This window comes from Castor canadensis, chromosome 4, assembly GCF_047511655.1.
Source record: "Castor canadensis chromosome 4, mCasCan1.hap1v2, whole genome shotgun sequence".
Taxonomy (NCBI): Eukaryota; Metazoa; Chordata; class Mammalia; order Rodentia; family Castoridae; genus Castor; species Castor canadensis.
This window is the reverse complement of record NC_133389.1, coordinates 89,882,641-89,897,171: the sequence shown is the minus strand read 5'-3', so window position 1 is coordinate 89,897,171 and position 14,531 is coordinate 89,882,641. Positions and strand designations below refer to the sequence as shown.

The 14,531-nt window shown below is 38.0% G+C and overlaps 1 protein-coding gene across 2 annotated transcripts in view; it reads left to right on the top strand.

Moving 5' to 3' along the window:
- Positions 1–14,531, top strand: part of Nckap5 (NCK associated protein 5) — a 927,122-nt gene that overhangs the window by 29,125 nt on the left and 883,466 nt on the right. The window contains exon 1 of one of the 2 annotated variants that reach the window (XM_074070592.1): positions 11,576–11,907. The exons of the other annotated variant lie outside the window; for it this stretch is intronic. The gene's annotated coding sequence lies outside the window, so the exon portion shown is untranslated. Of the gene's footprint in view, positions 1–11,575; positions 11,908–14,531 lie in introns of those variants that run through there. 2 annotated transcript variants of the gene reach the window in all.

The window sequence follows — 14,531 nt, the reverse complement described above, 5'->3', positions numbered from 1 at the left end:
GCTTTTATCATGTGCTCAAAGTCCAATCCCATTGTTGTGTTTGCCCTTGATCTAAAGTCCACATATGAGGGAGAATATACGATTTTTGGTCTTTTGGGCCAGGATAACCTCACTCAGAATGATGTTCTCCAATTCCATCCATTTACCAGCAAATGATAACATTTCATTCTTCTTCATGGCTGCATAAAATTCCATTGTGTATAGATACCACATTTTCTTAATCCATTTGTCAGTGGTGGAGCATCTTGGCTGTTTCCATAACTTGGCTATTGTGAATAGTGCCGTAATAAACATGGGTGTGCAGGTGCCTCTGGAGTAACCTGTGTCACAGTCTTTTGGGTATATCCCCAAGAGTGGTATTGCTGGATCAAATGGTAGATCAATGTTTAGTGCTTTAAGTAGCCTCCAAATTTTTTTTCAGAGTGGTTGTACTAGCTTGCATTCCCACCAGCAGTGTAAGAGGGTTCCTTTTTCCCCACATCCTCACCAACACCTGTTGTTCGTGGTGTTGCTAATGATGGCTATTCTAACAGGGGTGAGGTGGAATCTTAGCGTGGTTTTAATTTGCATTTCCTTTACTGCTAGAGATGGTGAGCATTTTTTCATGTGTTTTTTGGCAATTTGAATTTCTTTTGAGAAAGTTCTGTTTAGTTCACTTGCCCATTTCTTTATTGGTTCATTAGTTTTGGGAGAATTTATTTTTTTAAGTTCCCTATATATTCTGGTTATCAGTCCTTTGTCTGATGTGTAGCTGGCAAATATTTTCTCCCACTCTGTGGGTGTTCTCTTCAGTTTAGGGAGCATTTCTTTTGATGAACAGAAGCTTTTTAGCTTTATGAGGTCCCATTTATCTATGCTATCTCTTAGTTGCTGAGCTGCTGGGGTTCCATTGAGAAAGTTCTTACCTATACCTACTAACTCCAGAGTATTTCCTACTCTTTCCTGTATCAACTTTAGAGATTGTGGTCTGATATTAAGATCCTTGATCCATTTTGAGTTAATCTTGGTATAGGGTGATATACATGGATCTAGTTTCAGTTTTTTGCAGACTGCTAACCAGTTTTCCCAGCAGTTTTTGTTGAAGAGGCTGCTATTTCTCCATCATATATTTTTAGCTCCTTTGTCAAAGACAAGTTGGTTATAGTTGTGTGGCTTCATATCTGGGTCCTCTATTCTGTTCCACTGGTCTTCATGTCTGTTTTTGTGCCAGTACCATGCTGTTTTTATCATTATTGCTTTGTAATATAGTTTGAAGTCAGGTATCATGATACCTCCAGCACTGTTCTTTTGACTGAGTATTGCCTTGGCTATTCATGGCCTCTTGTGTTTCCATATAAATTTAACAGTAGATTTTTCAATCTCTTTAATGAATGTCATTGGAATTTTGATGGGAATTGCATTAAACATGTAGATTACTTTTGGGAGTATTGACATTTTTACTATGTTGATTCTACCAATCCATGAGCATGGGAAATCTCTCCACTTTCTATAGTCTTCCTCAATCTCTTTCTTCAGAAGTTTATAGTTTTCCTTGTAGAGGTCTTTCACATATTTTGTTAGGTTTACACCTAGGTATTTGATTTTTTTTGAGGCTATTGTAAATGGAATTGTTTTCATACATTCTTTTTCAGTTTGCTCATTGTTAGTGTATAGAAATGCTAATGATTTTTCTATGTTGATTTTATATCCTGCTACCTTACTGTATCTCTTGATGATGTCTAGGAGCTTCTGAGTTGAGTTTTTTGGGTCTTTAAGGTATAGGATCATGTCATCTGCAAATAGGGATATTTTGACAGTTTCTTTACCTATTTGTATTCCTTTTATTCCTTCTTCTTGCCTAATTGCTCTGGCTAGGAATTCCAGTACTATGTTGAATAGGAGTGGAGATAGTGGGCATCCTTGTCTGGTTCCTGATTTTAGAGGGAATGGTTTCAGTTTTTCTCCATTAAGTATAATGCTGGCTGTAGGTTTGTCATATATAGCTTTTATAATGTTGAGGTACTTTCCTTCTATTCCTAGTTTTCTTAGAGCTTTTATCATGAAATGATGTTGGATCTTATCAAAGGCTTTTTCTGCATCTATTGAGATGATCAAGTGGTTTTTGTCTTTGCTTCTGTTAATGTGGTTTATTACATTTATTGATTTTCTTATGTTGAACCACCCCTGCATCCCTGGGATGAAGCCTACTTGGTCATGGTGAATAATCTTTTTGATGTGTTGTTGAATTCAGTTTGCCATTATTTTGTTGAGGATTTTTGCATCAATGTTCATTAAGGAGATTGGCCTATAGTTCTCCTTTTTGGAGGTGTCTTTGCCTGGTTTTGGAATAAGTGTAATACTGGCTTCATAAAATGTGTTTGGCAGTTTTCCTTCCCTTTCTATTTCATGGAACAGTTTAAGGAGGATTGGTATCAGTTCTTCTTTAAAGGTCTGATAGAATTCAGCAGAGAATCCATCAGGTCCTGGACTTTTCTTTTTGGGGAGACTCTTGATTGCTGCTTCAATTTCATTTTGTGTTATAGATCTAGTCAGGTGATTAATTTCCTCTTGTTTATTTTTTCAAAGAACCAACTTTTTGTTTCATTAAATCTTTGTATGGTTTTTTTTGTTTCTATTTCGTTGATTTCAGCTCTTATTTTTATTATTTCTCTCCTATTTGTTTTGGGATTTGCTTGTTCTTGTTTTTCTAGGAGTTTGAGATGTATCATTAGGTCATTGATTTGGGATCTTTCAGTCTTTTTAATATACACACTCATGGCTATAAACTTTCCTCTCAGGATTGCCTTAGCTGTGTCCCATAGGTTCCGGAAGGTTGTGTTTTCATTTTCATTGACTTCCAGGAACTTTTTAATTTCCTCTTTTATTTCATCTATGATCCATTCTTCATTAAATAATGAGTTATTTAGTTTCCAGCTGTTTGCATGTTTTTTGTCTTTACTTTTGTTGTTGAGTTCTACTTTTACTGCATTGTGATCAGATAGTATGCACGGTATATTTTCTATTTTCTTATATTTGCTGAGACTTGCTTTGTGCCCTAGGATATCATCTGTTTTGGAGAAGGTTCCATGGGCTGCTGAGAAGAATGTATATTGTATAGAAGTTGAATGAAATGTTCTATAGATATCAACTAGGTCCATTTGATCTATTGTATATTTTAGATCTAGGATTTCCTTATTGACTTTTTGTTTGGATGACCTATCTATTGATGATAATGGAGTGTTAAAGTCTCCCACAACCACTGTATTGGCATTTATATATGCTTTTAGGTCTTTCAGGGTATGTTTGATGAAGTTGGGTGCGTTGACATTGGGTGCATACAGGTTGATGATTATTATTTCCTTTTGGTCTATTTCCCCTTTTATTAGTATGGAATGTCCTTCTTTATCTCGTTTGATCAATGTACGTTTGAAGTCTACTTTGTCAGAGATAAGTATTGCTACTCCTGCAGGTTTTCAGGGGCCATTGGCTTGGTAAATCTTCTTCCAGCCTTTCATCCTAAGCCTATGCTTATTTCTGTCTGTGAGATGGTTCTCCTGTAAGCAACAAATTGTTGGATCTTCCCTTTTAATCCATTTCATCAAATGGTGCCTTTTGATGGGTGAATTAAGTCCGTTAAAATTAAGTGTTAGTACTGATAGGTATGTGGTGATTCCTGTCATTTAGTTGTCTTAGTTGTTTGAAGGTTTGATTGTGTGTACCTAAGTTGAGGTTACTTTCTACTGTCTTGCTTTTTCTTTTCCTATGGTTTGGTGCTGCCTGTCTTTTCGTGGTTAAGTTGGGTTTCACTTTCTGTGTGCAGAATCCCTTGCAGAATCTTTTGTAGTCGTGGCTTTGTGGTCACATATTGTTTTAGTTTCTGCTTATCATGGAAGACTTTTATTGCTCCATCTATTTTGAATGATAGTTTTGCTGTGTAGTGTATCCTGGGGTTGAAGTTATGTTCATTCAGTGCCTGGAAGGCCTCACCCCATGCTTCTCTAGCTTTTAATGTTTCTGTTGAGAATTCTGCTGTGATTTTGATGGGTTTACCTTCGTATGTTATTTGTTTTTTTCTCTCTTACAGCCTTCAATATTCTTTCCCTAGTTTCTGAACTTGTTGTTTTAATGATGATATGTTGTGGGGGAGTTCTATTTTGATCTGGTCTGTTTGGTGTCCTGGAGGCCTCTTGCATCCATATGGGAATATCTTTCTCTAGATTTGGGAAATTTTCCATTATTATTTTGTTGAATATATTACGCATTCCCTTCGCTTGCACCTCTTCTCCTTCTTCGATGCCCATGATTCTCAAGTTTGGTCTTTTGATGGAGTCAGTGAGTTCTTGCATTTTCTTTTCATGGTCTTGAGTTGTTTAATTAATAGTTCTTTGATTTTTCCTTTAATTACCATTTCATCTTCAAGTTCTGAGATTCTGTCTTCTGTTTGTTCTATTCTGCTGGATTGGCCTTCTGTTTTGTTTTGCAATTCTGTTTCGTTCTTTTTTCTGAGGTTTTCCATATCCTGGGTGGTTTCCTCTTTTATGTTGTCTGTTTTTGTCCTGAGTTCATTTATCTGTTTATTCATCGTGTTCTCTGTTTCACTTTGGTGTTTATACAGTGCTTCTATGGTTTCCTTTATTTCTTCTTTTGCTTTTTCAAATTCTCTATTTTTGTTGTCTTGGAATTTCTTGAGTGTCTCCTGTACATTTTGGTTGACCCTATCCAGTATCATCTCTATAAAATTCTCATTGAGTACCTGTAGTATGTCTTCTTTTAAATTATTCTTGTGGGCTTCATTGGGTCCTTTGGCATAGTTTATCTTCATTTTTTTGGAGTCTGGATCTGAGTATCTGTTTTCTTCATTCCCCTCTGGTTCCTGTACTAATTTTTTGCTGTGGGGAAACTGGTTTCCCTGTTTTTTCTGTCTTCCCATCATTGCTCTTGGTGTTGTTACTTTCCCTGTACTGTGTGCAATTAAGTATTTTCTAGCTTGTAATAATAACAATGGTGATATTTAGAATGGAAGGGTGAGCAGAGATGGAAAGCAAAAAGTTAAAAAAAAGGGAAAAACAAATAAACAGGCAAGAAGGAGAAAACAGAACAAGGAATCAGACAAGAAAGTTTCAAAGGTATAAACAGGGAGTGTTAGTGTACTAATTGACAGTAAGCTCAACAGACATTAGTGAGACAGAGAGAGGATTGAAAATAAAAAATTAAAAAAATAAAAATTAGAATAAAAATAAAAAATAAGTAAATGAAAGATATATATATATGTAAATAAAATAAAATAAAATGAAAAATCAAAAATTTAAAAACAAAACAAAAAACCTCCAAGTTCAACTGCAATGAAGTTTCAGTCTTAATAATTTGGGTGTCCGTCTCAGTCTCCAATCCTGGAGATGGTGCCTCAGATGTTGTTCTGTAGTTGTCTCATCAAAGGGGACACATAAAGTAGAACAAAACTACATGCACACACACAAAAAAACCCCACCAAGTGTCCCAAGTTCAAATGCAATACAGTTTCAGTAAGTTTTTCAGCATGCAGGTGTAATTTGGTTGTTCTCTCATCAAAGGTAGGGAGAAGAAGAAGAAAAAAGAGTCTGGAGACAGTTCTGAGAATGGTATCTGCAGCTGTGCCTTGCCTGCCCTCTGCTGTCAGCCTGCTGTTGCTGGAGGCATTATTTATGCAGATCTGTGGGGTGAGCTTAACACTCACCTGGTCCCACAGGCTTTGTTTGTTCAGAGTTCTCCTGCGCATGAGCCTCTGCTACAAGCTTTCCCCTTTCCAAGCACTGGGAAAGGTGACACTACACCCGCATTCTCAGGCCTATGTGTTTATTTACAGTTCATGTGTGAGGTGGGTCTTCCCCCCCTCTCCTGTACAGTTTTCCTCCCACCACCACTTTTACAGGCTTTCCTGCTCCTGATTACTGGGCAGTGCTGCTGCTCCTTCCAGCTGCCATGTTTGTTTACAGCTCACATGGGAAGTGGGTCTTCCCTCCTCTCCTGTGAAGTTTTCCTCCCTCCGCCACTCTCACAAGTTTTCCCACTCCTGGTTGCTGGGCACATGCCCCCACTCCCACCAGAGCCTCTCCGGCCTGCCCGGCTTGTTTACTTACAGTCCCGGGAAGGATTCCCTTCCCCCAATCTTTGGCACTCAGTGCACCCCACCCTCTTTCCTGTGTGTCTTTATTGTTCTTATTGCTTATTAATCAGTTTCTCTTTTTTCCCCCGGGTGGAGGTCAGTCTGTCCAGGGGGCTGTGCTGCTCTGGCCCAGGCTTGTCTGTGGGAGTACCGCGGTACTGCGAAGCTCACCTTGTCTACATCTTCCCAAGCCAACTGGGCACATGCGACTGGTGGCCTGGGGGCCCTCCTTGTTTCTCTGTTTAACATGAAGTGGATATTCTCTGCACCAGCTGGAGGTGTGGAGGGTCAAAGTTTTGCCTCTTTTCGGTGATTTTGCCTGCAAAGTGTGTCTCCAGCATCTCTCCAAGTTTTCACTACAGGAGGCTCGCTTTCTGCTTCCTTAAATACATAAATTTTGGAAAATGCATATAAAAATGAGGGAGAGATAAAGATATTTCCAGGTAAACAAAAGATGAGGGACTTCATTGTCACGAGATGTAACTTATTAGAAATGCTAAAAGGAGTAAAAAGGACAGAACATCTGGGCAAAGGAACAATAAGGAAACAGAGAACTTGAATAATACTATAAATTGAATGGACCTAATAGACATATGTTGAATAGTCCAGACAACAGCTGTGGAAGACACATTCATCAGCACACACATACATGCAAACAAAGCAAAATATAGCACATAGTCATTGCTATTTTGATACTCTTTCCCTTTCTTTCTTCCACTTTTCCTTTCTTTCTTCTTTTCATTTTTTTCTTGTCTTTCTTTATTCCTCTCTCCCTCTCCCTCCCCACCCTGCTACATTTCCCTACCTCCCTCCTTCCCCCTCTCTCTTTCTCTGTCTCATTTGATGCTTCAAAAGTAAAAAAAGAGTGCTAAACCCACTAATTCTCTGTTTATGATTCTGTAAATTCTCCTTGCATTTATAATATTTTCTGTTGTACATTTTGATGCCCCAAAAGCATGAATATTAATGGCTACTATATTTGTTAACACTAATAATAATAATACAAATCAAAAGTTTTTTTTTTTTTTTTTTAGCATGTACTATGTGGCAAATCTTGAGCCAGGTATTTTGCATAAATTTTCTTATTTGATACTTATGAAAACCCTATGAAATAGATAGGTATATGTATTACTTCCTGGAGCAGTTTTCTCTTGCTCCTGGTTATTAATGAACCTAACTGGGTCTAACTGGGAGTGATGGGAGATGCAGAAAGGACACAGAATAGACAGATAGACATGCAGAAAGTTGGGGTCAGGTGTGTAGGGCACTTGGATGGAGACAAACAACAGTCTCATTGCTTCTTTTCTCTATCTTTATTCATTTACTCTGCTTCTTTTCTCCATCTTTATTCTTTAAGGACTTACACCTTTACAGTTCTTTAAAATCTTGCATCTAAAGTTTTCTTTTCTGTTCTTTAAAGTCTCTTTCCTTAGACTCACTCTGTCCCATGTTTTCTCTTAGCTTTTCTTTAGCTTAGCTTTTCTAAAGCCTATGTATAAAGTTCTTGGTGCAGACTTGCACTATCCCATGTTTTCTCTTTAGCTTTCTTTCTCTTGCAGGCTGCCAACCAATTCTATCAACTCCTTTTTAACAAGTCCCCTTTAGCAATTCTCCTTCAGCAACTCTTTTCCGTTCAGCAATCCTCCCTTCTGCAATCTTCCTTTCAGCCATCCTCCCTTCAGCAATTCATTTTCCCCCTTCAGCAATCTCCCTCCAGAAATTTCAGTTCAGCCAAAAAAAAACCCATAAAAAAGCCTCATGTCCTTGTTCAGCGAGTCTTTTATATCCAGTGATAAACAAGGAGGTGGAGCAGCAGTTCTGGGGGAGGGGCATGACATTGTAACAAGAGGAACCTGCGTTCCTGCTTCTAAACAACTTAGGAAAAGCAGCTGAGTTGCATCTCACCTTCTCACTCTCTTCTGAGGCTGGGGCTGTGCTAAATCTCATCCTACAAATTATTTGACATAAACATCTTAGGAAAAGCAGCTGTTCTGCATCTTACTCTCACCCTATTCTGCAGCAGGGGCTGTGCCAAACTCAGTTTGCAGAATATTGAGTACAACTGTGCTTATGTTCTCATATGCTTCTCCTAATCTGCTCTCCACAACTTCCAATGAATATTCTTCAATAAACAAGAATTGGGTTTGCCAGGCACAGCAGTTTAAATTTGCAATTCTAGTTACTTGGGAGGAGATCAGAAGAATTGCAATTTAAGGCCAGCTTGGGGAAAAAGTTCATGAGACCACATCTCAATGGATGACAGGACATGGTGACATGCACCTGTCACTCCAGCTATGTAGGGAAGCACAAATAGTAGAATCATGATCCAGGCCACCCTTGGTATAAACCCTATCTCAAAAACACCAATGCAAAAATATCTGGGTTGTGGCTCAAGTGGTACAATACCTGCCTACCAAGCATGAGGAGATGAATTCAACCCCCATACCACACAAAAAGAAGAATGTTATTTTATTGTGTTCTTCATGTAAAAGCACACAAAGAAAACAATTTTTGTATTAGAAAATGCTTCTTATCTTTAATACAGTTTAGCTTTTTCAATGTTAATGTGATTTTTGCTTCCTTTTTGTTTGCATTTGCCTTGTATATTTGTGTCTATCTTTTAATATGTAATCTTTGCATTACTTAAGATGATGTTGGTAATACTAAGAACACTACAAAAGTGTTTGTAGATTGAACAGAACTGTTAGAATCACTCTTTAAAACATGTGTCTCTGCCAGAAAGCATAAAATTGGATTTTGTATGTGATCCAATGTGAGGTAGTTTTTAGAAGAGTTTAACCCATTTACATTTATTGTGTTATTCATATGTTTGATTTTCTTCTGACATTTGATGTTTTGTATTTTTTAATTTTTGCTTTAATTTTATTTTGTTCTTACAGCTGACATATGGACTCTGAGTCCTTCAATTAAATATGCATACAAATTGGTTTGGAGAATGTACACCTTGTTTTTATTCCCCTTTTTATTGACATCTGGCTTTTTCTAGAGCTGAGTGCTTTCACATTGCTGGCAGGCTAATTAGAGTTTTTGTTATAGCTGCTGCTTTCCAAGGTTTTACATTCATGTGCCAGCCTAGAGTAAATTATGTTCGTGGTTATGGATTACTCATTTTGTTTATGATCTCACTTGAAATAATTTATTCTTTTGAAAATCAAACATATTTGTTACATTATGTAGACTTCTTCAGCTTTTAGTCTTGCTTAATCATATAACACATGTTAAATGATATAACATTTATTGATTATCTGTTACTTATACTGTCTTGAATTATGCAAGTTTAGAGGGCAAAAAAAGAGTAAAATGTAATATCTTGTCTTTAAGGAACTTGAAATATAATTGGCAGGAGCACCATATATACATCCATGAAAATATAATAACTCAAAAATTAACATATAAATGATGTCACCCACATTGCATATAAATGTCAAATGAAAAACATATGCAAATGTGCCATAAATTCAGAGGTAAGAAATATTGTCTGGAGTTGAAATGTTCAGATGTATCTGCCAAAGGAAGGAGGACCCCATTCCTAGGTGGGTCAGCAGTGTGCACAAAGGTATAGAGATGGGCATGTATGTGCTGGGTTCATGAGATGGCAGATGAATTAGCACAGTCAGGGCTTCATGGAAATGTTTATTAAGGCACATAATTCATTCTTCAAATATGTGCAAGCACTTGGTACCTGTATTAGTTTAGGCTCTTCAGAAAAATCAGAACCAATAGTGTTTTATGTACATCCCCACAGATAAATTCAGAATTTTTAATCAAATACCTGGACATCTAATGACCTAGTCAAGTTGACACATAAAATCAGTCATTACTGTACACAGAGAGTATACAGAGGGCCAGGTGAAAGAGCAGAAGCATGTCAGAGAAGGTTTCTATGGGAAACTAATGCCAGAATTAAATCCTAAGAGACAAGTAGGAGTCCAATAGGCAAAGGTTTCAAGCAGGACAGAGAAAGTGGGAAGAAGTGTTTTCTAGGCAGAGAAAGCCAAAACTATAAAACATGGTGTGTTCAAGAATTGCAACTAGGCTGGCAGAGTGGCTCAAATGTTGGAACCCCTGCCTCGCAAGCATGTGAGTCTAATTCCCGGTACAGAGAAAAATAAATAAAAATTGCAACTATTTCACTATGGTTAAGATAAAAGTTCATTAGCAAGGGAAACACAGGAGGAAGAGATAGTTTCCAGGGAGAGTTCTGGTGTAGGGTATGATTATTTCATACATTGAGTTATATTAAATTTCACATATTGAAAAAATATATGTATAATTTAAGGTTTTCCTCTTCTTCATGGCATTTTCCTACTGAGTTTAGAATAATGGAACCTTAAAAGTTGGCATTTTTTTAAGATTTCATGGGTGTATAAACACTGGTAATAAAATTACTAGGTCAATAAAATATGTATGAATGTACAGACTTGTTGATGAAACAAACTTTTATTTTGCTACCAATCCCATACATGGCCAGACAATTAACAATGATCAAGTTTGTTTCAGTAACAAAGCCTTCCAAGAGACAGAGCTTTGGATGCCTTTCAACAAAATAAATTCCTTTCTTCTCAGATGACATGTAAACTGATGTCATTTCTCATTCCATCAAGAAAAAAAAAGGAAAGAAAGATGAAACTTGCTATGGTTTGCAATATTTTACTGGCGCTATTCTTCCTCAAAGTAAGCTAAAAAAAGACATTGTGAGAAAACTTATATTTCCTTTGCCAGAAACGCATGCCTGGCGATACTGCAAAGCCATTTAGATAGTGGTTTCTACAAGAACTTTCATAACATTTATTTATGCTCTAATGATTGGACCAACTGCTGTTGCAAGCCAGGAATCCAGTTCCTCTGCAGTTAGATCTCTCACTGTGTTATCTCAACTTGATAAAGGTTGTTCTGAGGCATCACATTGTTTCCTGTCAATACTTCAGGGCAGTGTGAAATGCCAATTGCAGGTCGTTTTTGACCGTTTTCAGTTCATGCTAGCTTCACTCCATGAAGACCAGGCTCTAGTTAGAAATATTTTAACTCTCCAGCCCCAAGTTTTTAGGGTATATCAACCACATTTTTCTTCCCCTCCATCTGGCTGACTGATTCACACTCTTCTGTGAATTGTTGCAGCAGAAAAAAACAGGCAGAGATTGCCAAATTCTGGAGACAAGGCTTTTTATATGTTCATCTGAGTAAAATGGTAAATTGTGACTTTGCTGGGGTGTTTAATGGGAGTTTTGTAGGGATGATGTGCTGACAGTCAGATGGAGAGAGGCACCTTGCTGTAATAGGTTTCAATTTATGCTACAGAGGTGACTGATGGTGAGCCCAGCCTAGGCTGGGGGCTGTTGAACTCAAGATAGCTCAGCTCAGTGAAGCTCTGACTTATTGAATCCTTGCCATCCCCTCTGGTCCCTACATGCTGAGGCAGGGGTTCCCTCAGGTTGAGCTGGTTAAACTGGCTGAATCACGGCCTTCCAGAGAACTCTCTCCCATTCATGGCCTGTGGGTACCTCCTGCCCTGGCAGGAAGTTGCTCCCACGTGTTTGCCTTCCTCTGGTCCCACAGTCAGTGCCAGGCACAGGCAGGCATGGCCACAGAGAGGGCAGCTGGTGCCTGACCCTGGCCTCCTCCAGAAATCCTGTTTCCTGAGCCCTTCCAGCCTTTAGCTGGCCTCCCATAGGATTCTAGATCAACATCCAGGAACCTCACCCTGGTGGCCAGAAAACCAGAACCAGATGTAGCTGTGGAAGAACCCACTGTGATGGTGGTGAAAGGTAAAAATAGTATATCTCTTAAAATAAAATTAAAACTGTATTTTTTTCTCATAACCTTCTTATTGCCTGAAGGGAGGAAAAGAGCTTCAATGAGACAGCAGAAGAAAGACTTAGAGCATTTTACCATGAGAAAGCAGAGACATACCTTGCTCCTAACTTTGCTCTTACAACTAAAAGCACATCTCTGATCTCCATATGAACAGAGATGTGCATAATTGCAGAGATCCCCAAATACCAGAGAGCCCCCCCAAGAGCTTCTTTTTGACTCTACAATTAATTGAATTTAAATCTCACCTACTTCTTTGCATATTTCCTGAATGGGGATAAAAAGAGAAATGGAGCAAAATCTCTCTTTTTCAAAAGGCAAGGGAGAAGGGGCGTTTGCACAGGAGGCAGGAACAGGTGGTAAATGTTGTGATAAGTGTGGCTTCGATTCTACAGAAGCATTTTGGCTGTCTTCACAATCCTGGTGCCTAGCATAGGTTTTGGCTTAGGCAGTTGTTGATATTAGTTGGAAGTTGTCCTTTGCTATAATTAACATGCATTTGAATCATTTAAACACATCAGTTCTTTTATTTTAGGAAATGAATCTCTTTTTTTTTTTTTTTTTTTTTGAGACAAGGTCTTACTGTGTAGCTCGGGCTGGCCTCAAATTCACCATCCAAGTACTGGGATTATGGGTATGAAGTAAACACCTAGTTCTTTTTTCTTTTTTTTTTTTTTTGGTGATACTGGGATTGGATCAGGGCTTCATGCTCTTATCAGCTGAGCCACTTTGCCAGCCCTTTTTTTGTGACAGGTTTTTTTTCAAGATAGGGGCTTCAGAACTATTTACCCAGGTGGGCTTCAAACCATGATCCTCATGATCTCTGCCTCCTGAGTAGCTAGGATTATAGGCATGAACCACTGGCACTTGGCTGCAATCAGTTCTTTTAAGAGATTTTCACATATTCCTGTATTCATTTATTCACAGTGTAAATATTTATCAAAATAGTTACCACATGAGACCAGAAGTATATGTAATAGATATCCTTACAATTCTAGTCTAACTTTTAACAATTTTCATGGGTAATCTAATAAATAAGTGAGATTATTTGAAAGTGAATTATTAGTGCAAGTATATGGGGTTGTTTAGTATATTGAAAGATGAGCAAAGTGAATCAGTTATTATTATTTTTCGTGGCATAGGGATCAAACCCAGGGCCTTGGGCATGCTAGGCAAGCACTCTGTCACTGAACTCTGAATCAATTATCTATTGTAATAAGTTTGTTTTATTATTTAAAACTGTCATGTATAGATTGACTCCCTAAGCCAGTGAAGGTATTATTTTATTTAAACCACCTCAGTTCTGGAAATGATTCCAGAACATACTAAAAAATATCTCCTTTCTCTTTGAATCCCACTTAGCTAACCTGAAAAGCTCCCCACCTTTCCCTAACCTATGAGAGACCTTCCTCCACCCACATGAATTTCCTCCTTCACAGGACTGCCTTGTGCTGACTCTGCTCTCTTGCCCCATATCCACTCATTTAGAAATGCTTCGCATGTCATGATCCATTTAAGACAAGGAAGTGTGAGGAATCCTACAGTAAAGCCCCATTCATCACCACTATCGTGACCAATAAAGCATTACCAATAAAATTGATGCTCCTATGTATCCATTATCAGTTGTATCTCACTTCCTCCGAATATCAAATGACACAACCTTCAATTTGTATTTGACAACTATCATTTCCATATCATTCTTTGTAGTGGTACTATGAACAAATGTCCAATCATTATGCTATGTTTTTACCCACGTTTTATACAAATGATATTATATGCATTCTTCTAAAAATCGGCATCTCAATATTTTCATTCATTGTTGTGTTTGTGAGATTCATCCATGAAGAATCTGTATGAAATTCCAAAATTATTTGTTCATTTTCCTGCATTTAGTGTGTTTGCAACTTTCTTACCAAGGAGTTTAGGACAAATATTAGCATTATCACTTGGTGTAGGCAGGGACTTCTTGGCAGGAAAATAGCCCTAGGTGAACTCCAGCTGCCTTTTTAAGGTGTGTTTGAATTCAAGTGCTGTGGATGCACTGTTGGACCGACCTCCTACAGAGTGGTGCCATCAGTGGGATGGTTCCATTATTTCCCTCCCTTTTTACTAACTGAACAGGAAAAGAGTCTTGTAGGACTTGGGGACAGTCAGACTGCTTTGTTGGCAAACATCTAAGGGTAAAATGTAAGTCATTTGCAGTACTTGGGAACATAAGCTGGCTAGCATCCAGAGGCATAGGGGAACATGAGAAGTGCAACCCCTTCCACTGGTATAGGGCCCTAAACCAGGGAGCTTCCAACCACAGCATTTAGAGTATATTCATTATCACTTGTCACTACAAGCCATCTTTTTCTTGTTTTAAGTAATGTTGCCATATTCAAGTATATTTGTGCATATATGCAAAAGCTTTTAAGGGCATATAATTAGGAGTAGAATTATTGAATTATAGGAATTAGGCCTTGACAGATTACTGGAGGTTACCATTTATTTTTCAAATAATTGAACTAGTTTATAATCCAGTCTGTGTAACATTAGACTTCCCATTGCTCCACATCCTCTCCAACAATTGGCATTA